General features: G+C 40.8%; 1 protein-coding gene across 4 annotated transcripts in view; it reads right to left on the minus strand.

The window, feature by feature from the left end:
* BMP2K (BMP2 inducible kinase) overlaps positions 1-15,481 on the minus strand; it is a 205,377-nt gene that overhangs the window by 45,891 nt on the left and 144,005 nt on the right. The gene's annotated exons all lie outside the window — the stretch shown is intronic.

A 15,481-nucleotide genomic window follows, 5' to 3' on the forward strand; every position in this document is an offset into this window, starting at 1 on the left:
AAATTCTATTTCATCTAGGGAACAAGGGCTCATGCACACGACCGTAGTAGTGTGCACGGCCCGTGATTTGAGGCTCATACAGCCGCGGAGTGTCATCCGCGGACTGACCGCAAATCGTGGGCCGTGCACATGGCCGTGTGCATTCATTTCAATGAGCATGAACCCCAAAATACGGCCGTAATAAGACATGTCCTATCTTTTTGCGGTCCAGGCTCCCGGGCAATGCACGGAACGTGGAAACCAGGGTCGTGTGCATGGGCCCATAGAAATGAATGGGGCCGCAATTCACCCGAAGATTTGCGTGTGAATTGGGCCCACAAAAACACGTTCATGAGCATGGGGCCTTAGAAGGATATTATGATCTTCCTGAATAGCTTAAACAGCAAAGAGAGAGGTTTGAAGAGAGACTGTTATAAAACAACCTATGGCTTAATAAATGACATTATAGTCTGTTACTACGTTATATTATACTATATTAAAGCAATTCTGTAATGTAGTCTAAAGTGTAGGTTTCAAGTGAATGATCAAGAATATAACTAATATATCACGTTCTGCATGGTCCAGTTTTATTTTACGTTACCAAGTATATATATATATATATATATATATATATATATATATATATATATATATATAAACAAACAAACATATAATAGGAGCAGCACTGTGCAAAAAAACAAAAACAGCTGGTGCTAGCTTCAAATAACAGGGAGTGACGTTCTCCCAGTAAGGTATATGGAAAAAATCGAGCAAAGAAGCAGCACTCAATAGCAAAAAATGAAATTTATTCACCCAACACAGCAACGTTTCACTTCCTCCATGGAAGCATTTTCAAGCAATTAGTGAAAAGCACACACAGGTATATATAGGGAGCACAAAGCTCAATTAACAAATCATCTAAATAGCAGCAATTATACACTTCATATTGAAAAAAATACCCCGTGTAAAAGTGTAACAAAATATTATATATATGTGTACAAGAGTCAAACATTGACAAATGGTATGAAGAACTTTAAAATTCCAACGAGTGTCATACGTGCCTATAAAATAGTGTAATGCATTAATTGCATATTGATTAATAATCACATTATAATACACAATAGCTGGCACTCACCAATCTGGAGAAACAAGGACATCCTGAACAGAACATGTGTGGAATTAAAATTTCCGGCGTTACAAACACCGAACTGCACATGCCCCAACTCTATCTGTCCATTGGGTAAGGCTATCACATGTGATCTGACTCGCCGTGACGATGCACAGCGACGCAACAGCTGACATGATTACATCACTAGCAGAGGCCCATCAAATCGCACAGTCGTGTTAGGGTCAATGCAACATAATACGCCATGTTTGTTAAGGGCAAATATGCCAGAACTACAGTTTACAGGGTGGAGATACCACTAAAATACCTCTAATGAAGTCGTGAATAACACATTCCGCTAGTCAAGAAGGAGTGTATGAAAACTGTGTATAAGATGCACAGTGGTAGGTTTTGCTCAAGTGGAATACCTTATGTCCCAAGAGACAAGAGAACGCCCGCTCGCATAGCGTGCAGAACTCAAGTCCCACGAAGAAATACTCAACCAATGCGATGATCTATCATCAACACAGAGGCGCGTAGTATTACTCCTATTAAGGGATCTCTGGAAAATGAGCAAAAACCTGTACCTTCGAATCAGAACTCCCCCGTTGCGGAGCTATCATTCACGGCTCAAAACGTATATATATAAAAAGAGTCAATAAGCAACCCAAATGATACTGAACAAACATAGATGGCAGATGTCGTGGAGCTGTGCAAAATCAACAACATTATTGCAGTTCACATAGATAAAGAAAAATCTAAATAAAAATTTAAATGAAATTTTTTTATTCAATAACACTCTCCTATGACAGAAAAAAAGAGGCCACATGTGTACAGAATTCCTTGTTCCAGTTGGCAAGTGTCTTCCAATATCAATATCGAGACTTCAATCTATAAAAAAGAAGAAAGAAGAGGTATATTAAAAATTACAGTATAATAGCTTTCCTATTCCTATACATCAGACAATATCTAGAGTAGTGAAGGGATCATGAACAGATATCATTAGGCAAAGGAATCCCCAAGGAACGCCGCAGAGGCCAAATCTAAAGGCTGTACATGAAGAGAATGACCTCTCAAAACCATCTGGACCACAATGTCCTAGATGTAATAAAATACTTATTTGAATACATTCAAGGGGTAATCAATATTGAGACCGTTAGGGTAGAGGGAATTTAGTCTATTGATCCACTGAACCTCCCGTTGTTTAAGGATCAATTCCCTATTCCCTCCCCGTTTGAGGGGGGGAACCCTATCAATGATGCAAAATCTAAGTTGTTGTACACTATGACCCATTTCCACAAAATGTCTCGCTACAGGGAGTTCTACCTTCTTTGTACGTATGCTAGACTTATGATTGTTTAATCTCAGTCTACATTCAGTTGTGGTCTCCCCCACATAAATCAAATTGCAAGGACATTGAAGAACATAAATAACATAGTCACTTCTGCATGTATAGTAGGAGGTAATCTTATAAGCTCTACCGGTAGTAGGATGCAAAAAAGAACTGCCTTTGAGAATAATCGCACAACTATCACAGGACAGGCAGGGAAAACAACCGTTCCGTGTCGAGTCCTGTTGTCTACCTCTGCCCTGAACATTCCTTGTACTGACATCCGTCACGACCAATCTGTCCCTTAAATTGCGGGGTCTTCTGTATGAAAATAAAGGAGGGGATTGAAATTCTATCACTTTATCATAGTAGTTACTCAGAATTCCCCAATGTTTTCTGATAATATTTGCCACATTAGGACTGCATACACTGAATGTGGAAACCATAGGGAGTCTATCCATTTTCTGCTGAATCTTCTTCCTATCCTGCCCTAGTTGGGCCCTATCCACTCGTTTAACTCTTTCCAGATGTGTCTTAAGAAGACGCTCTGGGTATCCTCTGTCTAAACTTCCTAACCATCGTATTGAGTTTATGGTCTAAACTAATGGGATCATCAACAATCCGTTTAACCCTCAATAGCTGACTATACGGTAGGGATTTGATCATCCCCTTAGGGTGATGACTGTCAAAGCTGAGTAGATTGTTGCAGTCCGTGTCTTTAACAAATAAATCAGTTACAAGTTTATTATTTTGTATGCATACCAAGGTATCAAGAAATTGGACCTGACTATCAGAAACAACCATAGTGAATTGAATGTCGGAGTCTATCAAGTTTAAATGCTCAAAAAAACTGTTCAAACCAAGCAGGTCCCCTGTCCAAATGAGGAAGACGTCATCTATGTATCGCCACCACCCAAGTACCGAAGTGAAGTGGTGGGATACATAGATCGACGTCTCCTCCATGTCAGCCATGACAATATTGGCATACGTAGGGGCCACATTGGACCCCATAGCCGTTCCACGAAGTTGCATAAAATATTCATCATTGAACAGAAAGTGATTACAGGTAAGTACTATATCCAGCAAGCCCATCAAAAACTCTTTGCACTCACAGGAAAATTCAGTTCCATCAAGTGCTTTGCTCACACTCATCATACCCCTCGTATGGGTGATGGAAGTGTACAAGCTGGTCACATCAAATGAGACCAGCAAAGCCCCATTAGGAATCTCAATATCTCTAATTCTGCTCAGAAAATCCGCCGTATCCCTAATATAAGATCTAGCAGATATGGCAAAATTTCTCAAAACCTTATCAAGGAAAATGGCAGGGGGGCTAAGAAGCGATTCCCTGCCTGAGACTATGGGTCTCCCTGGGGGGTTGACAATACTTTTATGTATTTTGGGCAGACAGTACAGTATAGGAGTTATCGGCTATGCAGGTGTTAAAAAGGTATACAGATCCCTGTCTATCATATCATTAGCAAAGGCATTGTCAACCAACACTCTTATTCGTTTCTGAATATCTTTCATAGGATCTATCGAAATCCTCCTATATACAGCTGTGTCATTCAACTGTCTATAAACTTCCTGTAAATAAAGGGATCGGTCCATAACAACGACCGCACCCCCTTTGTCGGCAGGTTTGATGATGAGGTCACCGTTATGGATCAACCCCTCAAGTGCCACTTTTTCTCTAACAGATAGATTGTACGGAGTGTGCAAAGATAGCCCAGAGCGACATTCACGTTTAAAATCTACAACACTGTTTGTTACACTGTTACACGGGGTATTTTTTTCAATATGAAGTGTATAATTGCTGCTATTTAGATGATTTGTTAATTGAGCTTTGTGCTCCCTATATATACCTGTGTGTGCTTTTCACTAATTGCTTGAAAATGCTTCCATGGAGGAAGTGAAACGTTGCTGTGTTGGGTGAATAAATTTCATTTTTTGCTATTGAGTGCTGCTTCTTTGCTCGATTTTTTCCATATACCTTATTGGGAGAACGTCACTCCCTGTTATTTGAAGCTAGCACCAGCTGTTTTTGGTTTTTTGCACAGTGCTGCTCCTATTATATGTTTGTTTCTGGAGTATTGTGACGGGGAGACGTTAGCACATGCATATAACATGGAGCCATCGGGGGCTCTGAAAATTTCACCCAACATTTTTTCCTACACCACTGAGGATGTGAACAGGATCCTGAACGGTTCATTGGGAGATGGGACTTTCCTTGGAATTCCAGCAAAGGTTGACATCAAACGCTGTTTTGAATATGAGTCCAGGAGGTATATCAATTTGAGATTGCATTTGTCTATTTTGGGTGAATACTATAGACATCAGATCATTCCACGGGGATTACGGTCACACCTGCAACCTAATCTCTTTCCAAATAACCTGGACTTTTGCACTAGTCTGGAGGGTTTATCCAACAAGTATGCCCTGGATGTAATTTTATTGAATATTGAATTTCTTCAGAAAGAGATTGAGAGCTGCAGTTCTAAAAAAGCGGAATTGGAAGAAAAACTACATACACTCATGGACGGTGACGAGTTTTCTGCCTATCATGATAAATTTCTTGGCATTCTACAAAAATTTCAAAGAGAACAGGAAGAAGTAAAACGTCATAAATGGTTCCGAGACAGAGATGATTATGCTACAGGCAGAGTATACAACTGGAAAAAAGACCAACAGCCACAACAGAAGAAACCCACTTGGAGGGACACGAAAGGAAAGTACCCAAGGAATAGGAACTCTCCTGCACATGATTTTTTAGGGGAAGAGACACATACACCGGAAACAAACAACACCGGACCAGGAGAGGGGGCAGAAGGTACAACAGAAGATTCAAAAACAAGGAATGTGAAACATCTGAGATCAACAGCACAACTGAAGCAAAAGTATCCTCTGACCACCAATTAGTGGTAAATATCTCTAGCCATGTTTTATCCACAGATGAATTGTCGGTTTTATGTAAGGGGCTATCATTTTGCCCCATCAAAAATATGGACTGGCTGCAGCTTGACATTGACCTGAATAATTTTTTCAGGTCGGTGAGAAACAAGACATGGTATTCCCAACAGCCTGATCCTGTGAGTAATGTTAATACAGAACCTGATTATGAATTATGTTTAAAACGTTGGGGTTTGTTTAATAAAAGCAGTTCACAGCCGCCAACTTGTATACAGGTGGTTGAAACGTTTATCTCCTCCGTCCTGAAGGATGTTGTAGATTTTAAACGTGAATGTCGCTCTGGGCTATCTTTGCACACTCCGTACAATCTATCTGTTAGAGAAAAAGTGGCACTTGAGGGGTTGATCCATAACGGTGACCTCATCATCAAACCTGCCGACAAAGGGGGTGCGGTCGTTGTTATGGACCGATCCCTTTATTTACAGGAAGTTTATAGACAGTTGAATGACACAGCTGTATATAGGAGGATTTCGATAGATCCTATGAAAGATATTCAGAAACGAATAAGAGTGTTGGTTGACAATGCCTTTGCTAATGATATGATAGACAGGGATCTGTATACCTTTTTAACACCTGCATATCCGATAACTCCTATACTGTACTGTCTGCCCAAAATACATAAAAGTATTGTCAACCCCCCAGGGAGACCCATAGTCTCAGGCAGGGAATCGCTTCTTAGCCCCCCTGCCATTTTCCTTGATAAGGTTTTGAGAAATTTTGCCATATCTGCTAGATCTTATATTAGGGATACGGCGGATTTTCTGAGCAGAATTAGAGATATTGAGATTCCTAATGGGGCTTTGCTGGTCTCATTTGATGTGACCAGCTTGTACACTTCCATCACCCATACGAGGTGTATGATGAGTGTGAGCAAAGCACTTGATGGAACTGAATTTTCCTGTGAGTGCAAAGAGTTTTTGATGGGCTTGCTGGATATAGTACTTACCTGTAATCACTTTCTGTTCAATGATGAATATTTTATGCAACTTCGTGGAACGGCTATGGGGTCCAATGTGGCCCCTACGTATGCCAATATTGTCATGGCTGACATGGAGGAGACGTCGATCTATGTATCCCACCACTTCACTTCGGTACTTGGGTGGTGGCGATACATAGATGACGTCTTCCTCATTTGGACAGGGGACCTGCTTGGTTTGAACAGTTTTTTTGAGCATTTAAACTTGATAGACTCCGACATTCAATTCACTATGGTTGTTTCTGATAGTCAGGTCCAATTTCTTGATACCTTGGTATGCATACAAAATAATAAACTTGTAACTGATTTATTTGTTAAAGACACGGACTGCAACAATCTACTCAGCTTTGACAGTCATCACCCTAAGGGGATGATCAAATCCCTACCGTATAGTCAGCTATTGAGGGTTAAACGGATTGTTGATGATCCCATTAGTTTAGACCATAAACTCAATACGATGGTTAGGAAGTTCATAGACAGAGGATACCCAGAGCGTCTTCTTAAGACACATCTGGAAAGAGTTAAACGAGTGGATAGGGCCCAACTAGGGCAGGATAGGAAGAAGATTCAGCAGAAAATGGATAGACTCCCTATGGTTTCCACATTCAGTGTATGCAGTCCTAATGTGGCAAATATTATCAGAAAACATTGGGGAATTCTGAGTAACTACTATGATAAAGTGATAGAATTTCAATCCCCTCCTTTATTTTCATACAGAAGACCCCGCAATTTAAGGGACAGATTGGTCGTGACGGATGTCAGTACAAGGAATGTTCAGGGCAGAGGTAGACAACAGGACTCGACACGGAACGGTTGTTTTCCCTGCCTGTCCTGTGATAGTTGTGCGATTATTCTCAAAGGCAGTTCTTTTTTGCATCCTACTACCGGTAGAGCTTATAAGATTACCTCCTACTATACATGCAGAAGTGACTATGTTATTTATGTTCTTCAATGTCCTTGCAATTTGATTTATGTGGGGGAGACCACAACTGAATGTAGACTGAGATTAAACAATCATAAGTCTAGCATACGTACAAAGAAGGTAGAACTCCCTGTAGCGAGACATTTTGTGGAAATGGGTCATAGTGTACAACAACTTAGATTTTGCATCATTGATAGGGTTCCCCCCCTCAAACGGGGAGGGAATAGGGAATTGATCCTTAAACAACGGGAGGTTCAGTGGATCAATAGACTAAATTCCCTCTACCCTAACGGTCTCAATATTGATTACCCCTTGAATGTATTCAAATAAGTATTTTATTACATCTAGGACATTGTGGTCCAGATGGTTTTGAGAGGTCATTCTCTTCATGTACAGCCTTTAGATTTGGCCTCTGCGGCGTTCCTTGGGGATTCCTTTGCCTAATGATATCTGTTCATGATCCCTTCACTACTCTAGATATTGTCTGATGTATAGGAATAGGAAAGCTATTATACTGTAATTTTTAATATACCTCTTCTTTCTTCTTTTTTATAGATTGAAGTCTCGATATTGATATTGGAAGACACTTGCCAACTGGAACAAGGAATTCTGTACACATGTGGCCTCTTTTTTTCTGTCATAGGAGAGTGTTATTGAATAAAAAAATTTCATTTAAATTTTTATTTAGATTTTTCTTTATCTATGTGAACTGCAATAATGTTGTTGATTTTGCACAGCTCCACGACATCTGCCATCTATGTTTGTTCAGTATCATTTGGGTTGCTTATTGACTCTTTTTATATATATACGTTTTGAGCCGTGAATGATAGCTCCGCAACGGGGGAGTTCTGATTCGAAGGTACAGGTTTTTGCTCATTTTCCAGAGATCCCTTAATAGGAGTAATACTACGCGCCTCTGTGTTGATGATAGATCATCGCATTGGTTGAGTATTTCTTCGTGGGACTTGAGTTCTGCACGCTATGCGAGCGGGCGTTCTCTTGTCTCTTGGGACATAAGGTATTCCACTTGAGCAAAACCTACCACTGTGCATCTTATACACAGTTTTCATACACTCCTTCTTGACTAGCGGAATGTGTTATTCACGACTTCATTAGAGGTATTTTAGTGGTATCTCCACCCTGTAAACTGTAGTTCTGGCATATTTGCCCTTAACAAACATGGCGTATTATGTTGCATTGACCCTAACACGACTGTGCGATTTGATGGGCCTCTGCTAGTGATGTAATCATGTCAGCTGTTGCGTCGCTGTGCATCGTCACGGCGAGTCAGATCACATGTGATCGCCTTACCCAATGGACAGATAGAGTTGGGGCATGTGCAGTTCGGTGTTTGTAACGCCGGAAATTTTAATTCCACACATGTTCTGTTCAGGATGTCCTTGTTTCTCCAGATTGGTGAGTGCCAGCTATTGTGTATTATAATGTGATTATTAATCAATATGCAATTAATGCATTACACTATTTTATAGGCACGTATGACACTCGTTGGAATTTTAAAGTTCTTCATACCATTTGTCAATGTTTGACTCTTGTACACATATATATAATATTTTGTTACACTTTTACACGGGGTATTTTTTTCAATATGAAGTGTATAATTGCTGCTATTTAGATGATTTGTTAATTGAGCTTTGTGCTCCCTATATATACCTGTGTGTGCTTTTCACTAATTGCTTGAAAATGCTTCCATGGAGGAAGTGAAACGTTGCTGTGTTGGGTGAATAAATTTCATTTTTTGCTATTGAGTGCTGCTTCTTTGCTCGATTTTTTCCATATATATATATATATATATATATATATATATATATATAATCACGCAAGAACGTGGCGACAGCACTTTGCGAACACTAATGCCACCTAAGCACTACAGATAAATAAATATGCATTACTGCTAAATCTGCTTACAAATAATAAGGCTCTTAGCGCACATTTTGATCAAATTGTATGAGCCCATCTGACATGACAAGGTGTCCTCTATAAGGTGGGAACCTACACTACCTAAACTAATTAAAAATATGTGGGGTTAGTGACTGCCTCTATTTTTGGATTTTGCACTTCTCATTTGCCCTGGGTGGTTTTAATTAGTTTAATGGTTTTCACCTTATAGAGGATGCATTGTCGTGGCAGATGGGCTCACACAATTTGATTAAAACGTGCGCTAAGAACCTCACTATTTGTAAGTATATTTAGCAGTAATGCATATTTATTTATCTGTAGTGCTTAGGTGGCATTAGTGTTCACTGTGTACTGTCGCCATTTTCTCGTGTGCTGTATAAATTTGCAGTCACAGGCGTTCTTGCACTCGTATACACATTTTGTTTCATTTTTCTGGAATGTGCCGTTCAATCTTGTGTTTTATATATATATATATATATATATATATATATATATATATATATATATACACACACACACACACACACACAGTAAAGATGCAAGTATATGTCCTCAGCATTTGTCAGATTACACTGTATAGTGTACTGCCATGAACCAGTTAGGGCTGACACTATTATTATGAGGAACAGAATTCCCAGAGGGGAGGACGGGGTAATGCTGGGAATACAAAGTATGTGTCTTCCCAGCATTTCTCTATCTGAAGATCGCTCATAATAGTGATCTGATGGCCATAATATATCCCTATATAAAGAAATGCATACTAAAGGAAGTGACTAGGAGAACCATTTTTTTCCTTTATCTTTCCTTTTTCCCCCTAAGGTCTTATGCACACAGCAGTATTACAGCTACATTTTGTAAGGAGCCTTAATAGAGCACCCACAGAAGTGCATGGGGCCTGACGTGTACCTGCGTATGCCTATGTTTTTTTTCTGTTGGGTACGGCACAAGTCTGACAGAAAAATCAAAATAGAAAGCTCCATCAGATACCACATTTAAGTAGCTTTTCTGCTGTAGAAGCATTGCTTCTAGGGGAGAATACCTACATAGGTTTGGCACCCCCTGAGCTTTGTACATTGTTACCTTTCTATACCAAAAATAAGAAAATATGTGAAAACCTAAAACATTAAGAATAAACCTGCGTCATTTTAAAAAGGAACAATTTACCCTAGACACAGGCATCAATGACTACAAAGTCCTAGTAACAAAGCACTAGCAAAATAACAGCCATAGCACTAAAACCACCCACCTAATATTGTGGAAATCCCTCTCTGCCGCAAAAACAACTCTGACCCCTCGAGAAATGGACTACTCTGATGTGTCCTGTGGTATCTGGTACCCAGATGTTAGCAGCAGATTTTTTAAGTCCTGTAAGTTGTGAGATGTGGTCTCCATGGATCAGACTAGTTTTTTTAGGACATCGCACATATGGCCAATAGGATTGAGATCTGGGGAATCTCGGGGCCAATTCAACACCTTGAATTCTTTGTCACTTTCCTCAAACGATTTCTGAACAAATTTTGCAGCATGGCAGGGCGCATTATTATTAGGGTCCGACCTGACGTTTTTAGCTTGAGCAAGATCAACAGAGAGTAAACCCTGGTCACAAATCTGTTACAGGCTGCATGGGGAGAGATACAGTACTGGCACACTGCTCGCACTGTGCATCACTATCAAAAGAGCTCCCACTATAAAGATCTGTTCTAAAATTACAGTAAACAAATACATTTTTATATTTGTCGGAGTTCTCAGTGAGGGGGACCCATACTGTTTTTCTATGGAGTCCTATGATATCGGAGTACGACCCTAGCATAGACCCATGGTTTGCTAGTAAAATATTGCCCATAGCATCACACTGCCTCCACTGGCTTCCAATAGTAGATCCTGGTGCCAACTCTTCCCCATGTAAGCGATGCACTCGGCCGTTCACATGATGTAATAGAAATAGTGATTCATCCGACTGTCCCACCTTCTTCCATTGCTCCAGTGTCCAGTTCTGATTCTCATGTGCCAATTGTAGGCACTTTCGGCAGTGGACAGGGCTTGGCATGGTCACTCTGACCAGTCTGTGGCTATGTAGCCCCAATAACATAATTCTGCAACGCACTGTGTGTTCTGACATCTTTCTATCATAGCCAGCATTAACTTTTTCAACAATTTGTGCTATGGTAGCTCTTCTGTGGGATCGGACCAGAGGGGCTAGCCTTCTCTCCCCACACACATCAATGAGGTTTGGGTGCCCATGAGCCTGTCGTCCGTTAACCAGTTGTCCTTCCTTGGATTACTTTTAGTATGTACTAACCACTGCATACCGTGAACAGTCCCACAAGTCCTGCAGTTTTGGAGACGCTTTGACCCAGTTGTCTAGCCATCACAATTTGTCCTTTGTCAGAGTCGCTCAGATCGTTACATTTGCCCATTTTTCCTGCATCCAACACATCAACTTCAAGAACTGACAGTCTACTTGCTGCCTAATATATTCCACCCCTTGTCAGGCGCCATTGTAAGGGTATGTTCACACGAGGTCATTACGTCCGTAATTGACGGACGTATTTCAGCCGCAAGTACCGGACCGAACACAGTGCATGGAGCCGGGCTCCTAGCATCATAGTTATGTACGATGCTAGGAGTACCGGCCTCGCTGCCGGACAACTGTCTCGTACTGTAATCATGTTTTCAGTACGGGACAGTAGTGATGCTAGGAGCCCGGCTCCCTGCACTGTGTTCGGTCCGGTACTTGCGGCCGAAATACGTCCGTCAATTACTGACATAATGACCTCGTGTGAACATACCCTAACACGATAATCAATGTTTCACTTCACCTTTTAGTTGACCACAAATAAATAATAAAGATTTTACTGCTGCCCGAACAAGTTTCAAATTCGCGCACAAAACCATATTACAGATCCATGTGGTATCACGGCGCCAGTATTATGTGACTCTGGAGGAACTTCTCACACATTCTGGCATGTCCTATTGCATCCCGTATTATGAAGGTGTTTTTTCCAGGAAGGACTGCTATTTGCATGAGGTCTTAGCGCCTCCTGGAGCAACATACATGTGACAGAATTAGAGCATCTCTTCTATTTAGCTTAGGCCTAATGCACACGACCGTAGGAGTTTTTCGGGCCGCAAAACCACGGATCTATTGCAGTCCATTTGTCTGCAAAAAGACTTCAGCTGTGCATCCGTGTGTCATCAGGATTCACGGATCCGCAACAAAAAAATTGATGTCTCCAGTTTGTGAAGACGTAAATCCGGACCGTAAAATGACTTGTCCTGAGTGTTTGCGGCCCCCACACTGAGCCATTAACTTAACGGTCGTGTGCACGGGGCCATAGAAATGAAAGGGTCCGCGTGCCATCCACAAAATTGCGGATAGAACACGAACATAAACTACGGTCAGTGCCTAAGGCCTAAAGCTTTTTAAAAAAAAAAAACACGCATTCTTATTTCCTACCACAAGGTGGTGCAGTTTTCCAACTTTTGACACCTCAAATTGACTTTTGAGACAGAGAGTAGCGCTAAACTGCATGGAATTAACCTGATCTACCAAAATAGGCTCAATATATTTACATATTTATTTAAATAGTAGAACATCAGACTCTAACATTACATACGCAATAAATTATACATGGCAACAATTAGGGTATACTGGTAGTCTGGTATGGCCGTCATATCACGACCAAACAATAATGATATCGTCCATGTAGTGGCCATACCAGACTATGTCGTCCCACCTATCTCCAAGTCTTTTACAAACTAAAAAACAAAATAGTACCTGGCTTAATACGCAAGGAATCTATAAATGTGGTGGTAGAGGTTTATGATGCAAATATGCCCACCAAATAATGGAAATTACAAGTAAAGTTGATGGAATTTTCCATAAAATAAAAGGGTTTATGAATTGCCGAACACGTAATGTCATTTATCAGATAAGCTGTAGGCTGTACAATCTGTAATTTTAGCTATATCCGATGCACTAGCGACTAAATAAAAGCCAGAATTAGGGAACATATTAAAGGTTATGTAAATCCATCAAAAGTAGCCAAACATTTTTCTGGTGTTTATGGGGGTGATCTCTCCGGTTTTTGTTTCTCTGGCATTGAAAGGGTGAATTTACCTGCCAGGGACGGAGACAGGAGGAGATCTCTTCTGAACCATGAAGGTTTTCGATACTTATGATGAACACCAGTTTTCCTATGGGCCTAAATTTCAGAAGTGGATTAATTTTAACCCCTTCCCCCTGCTGGCATTCTGGGCCCTAATGTCCAAGCGATTTTTTACATTTTTCCATTGTCACATTCGAAGAGCTGTAACTTTTTTATTTTTGCGTCGGCATAGCTGTATAAGGTCTTGTTTTTTGCGGGACGACTTGCAGTTTTTATTGGTACCATTTTTGAGTAGATGCGACTTTTTGATCACTTTCTATCACATTTTTTTTAAGTCAGGATTAACAGAAAACAGCAATTTTTCCATCGTTTTTTATTTTATTTTTTACGACGTTCACCGTGCGGGTTAAATAATGTAACAGCTTTATAGTCGGGGTCGTTACGGACGCGGCGATACCAAATATGTGTAACTTTTTTGCTTTATTGTAGTTTTTTTTAATAGTAAAGCATTTTGTAAGGGGAAAAGCTGGGTTTTTCATTTTTTTTTTTTTCACTTTTTTTTTTAATTAACTTTATTAAACTTTTTTTTACTTTTTTACTAGTCCCACTAGGGGACTTCCCTATCCTCCGATCGCTATTATAATACACTGCAATACTTTTGTATTGCAGTGTATTACTGCCTGTCCGTTTAAAACGGACAGGCATCTGCTAGGTCATGCCTGCGGCATGATCTAGCAGGCATTCGCTGCAGGCAGACCTGGGGGTCTTTATTAGACCCCCGGCTGCCATAGAAGACACAGACACTCGGCGATTTTATCGCCGGGTGTCAGTGAGATGAGAGGGAGCTCCCTCCCTCTCTGCAAAACCATTCAGATGCGGTGCTCGCTATTGTGCACCGCATCTGAAGGGTTAAACGGGTGAGATCGATACTAATATCGATCTCACCCGGCAGAGCAGGGACGCCCCCAGCCCTCAGCTGCTTCTGGCAGCTGAGAGCAGGGAGATTTCACGGCTCCCTGCTCTGTTTACTTTATTCTAATGCAGCGACGTAGTTTGGCGGCGCTCTAGAATAAAGCCCACTAATGACCGCCGTAAAAAGACGTATCGGCGGTCATTAAGGGGTTAAACTATTGAATGTTACGACTATATTTTTGCAATTGTATCATATTATTGATAGTTTTTTGTATAAATATTGTGTATGAGATAATATAGTTGGTAACTGAATATCCTGTGAGATATATCTTTGGATCTAATTGTTATCTTACCCACCTTAGACCCCATTTTTTTTTGTCTTGGGAGGGGTGTGTAGGATATTTAAATTAACAGGTTTTCACTCGCTTGCGTGTTATGATTATGCCTGGAGTCAGAAACGCGTCAAATGGATTAATTCTTATTGTGGGTGCTCTGTGTTTTTTTAATTTATGTTTTTACCTTGTTACAAATAAAAACAACTTTTTAGCAGACGAGTGCTGGTTCCACCTACTGAAAAATTTCTCTACGTTCAAGTTGGTGTCTGGATGCACCAAGACTGTGCACAGAGGAGAGGTGAGCAGGCTTCAAACCCCTCTTTCCCATTGCAACAGGTGTATAAAATTCAGCACCTAGCCATTCAGTCTGCCTTTACAAACATTTGTGATAGAATTAGTCTTTCTTAAAAGCTCGCTGAATTCCAGCGTGGTACTGTAATAGGATGCCATCGTTGTAACAAGTCAGTTTGTGAAATTTCTTCCCTTCTAGATATTCCACGATCAACTGTGAGTGGTATTATTGGAAAGTGGAAGCGTTTAGGAGCTACAGTAACTCAGCCACGTGGTAGACCACGTAAAGTTACAGGACAGGGTCGCCAACGCTCTGTTGACTCAATAACTGCAGAGATCCAAACTTCCTCTGATATGAACATGAGCACAAAAACTGTGCCCGTGGAGCTTCATGGCTGGGGTTTCCATGGCCAAGCAGCTGCAAGCAAGCCTTAAATCACCAAGCACAATGCCAAGTGACGGATGGAGTATTGTAAAGCACGCCAACACTGGACTCTGGAGCAGCATCCTTCTCTAACTGGAAGTCTGATGGACGAGTCTAGGTTTGGCAAATGCCAGGGGAACGCTTACTGCCTGTCTGTATTGTCAACTGCAACGTTTGGTGTAGAAGAGTTAGTGCTATGGCGTTGTTTTTC

The sequence above is a fragment of the Rhinoderma darwinii genome, chromosome 1 (genome assembly GCF_050947455.1).
Source record: "Rhinoderma darwinii isolate aRhiDar2 chromosome 1, aRhiDar2.hap1, whole genome shotgun sequence".
NCBI classification, from domain to species: domain Eukaryota; kingdom Metazoa; phylum Chordata; class Amphibia; order Anura; family Rhinodermatidae; genus Rhinoderma; species Rhinoderma darwinii.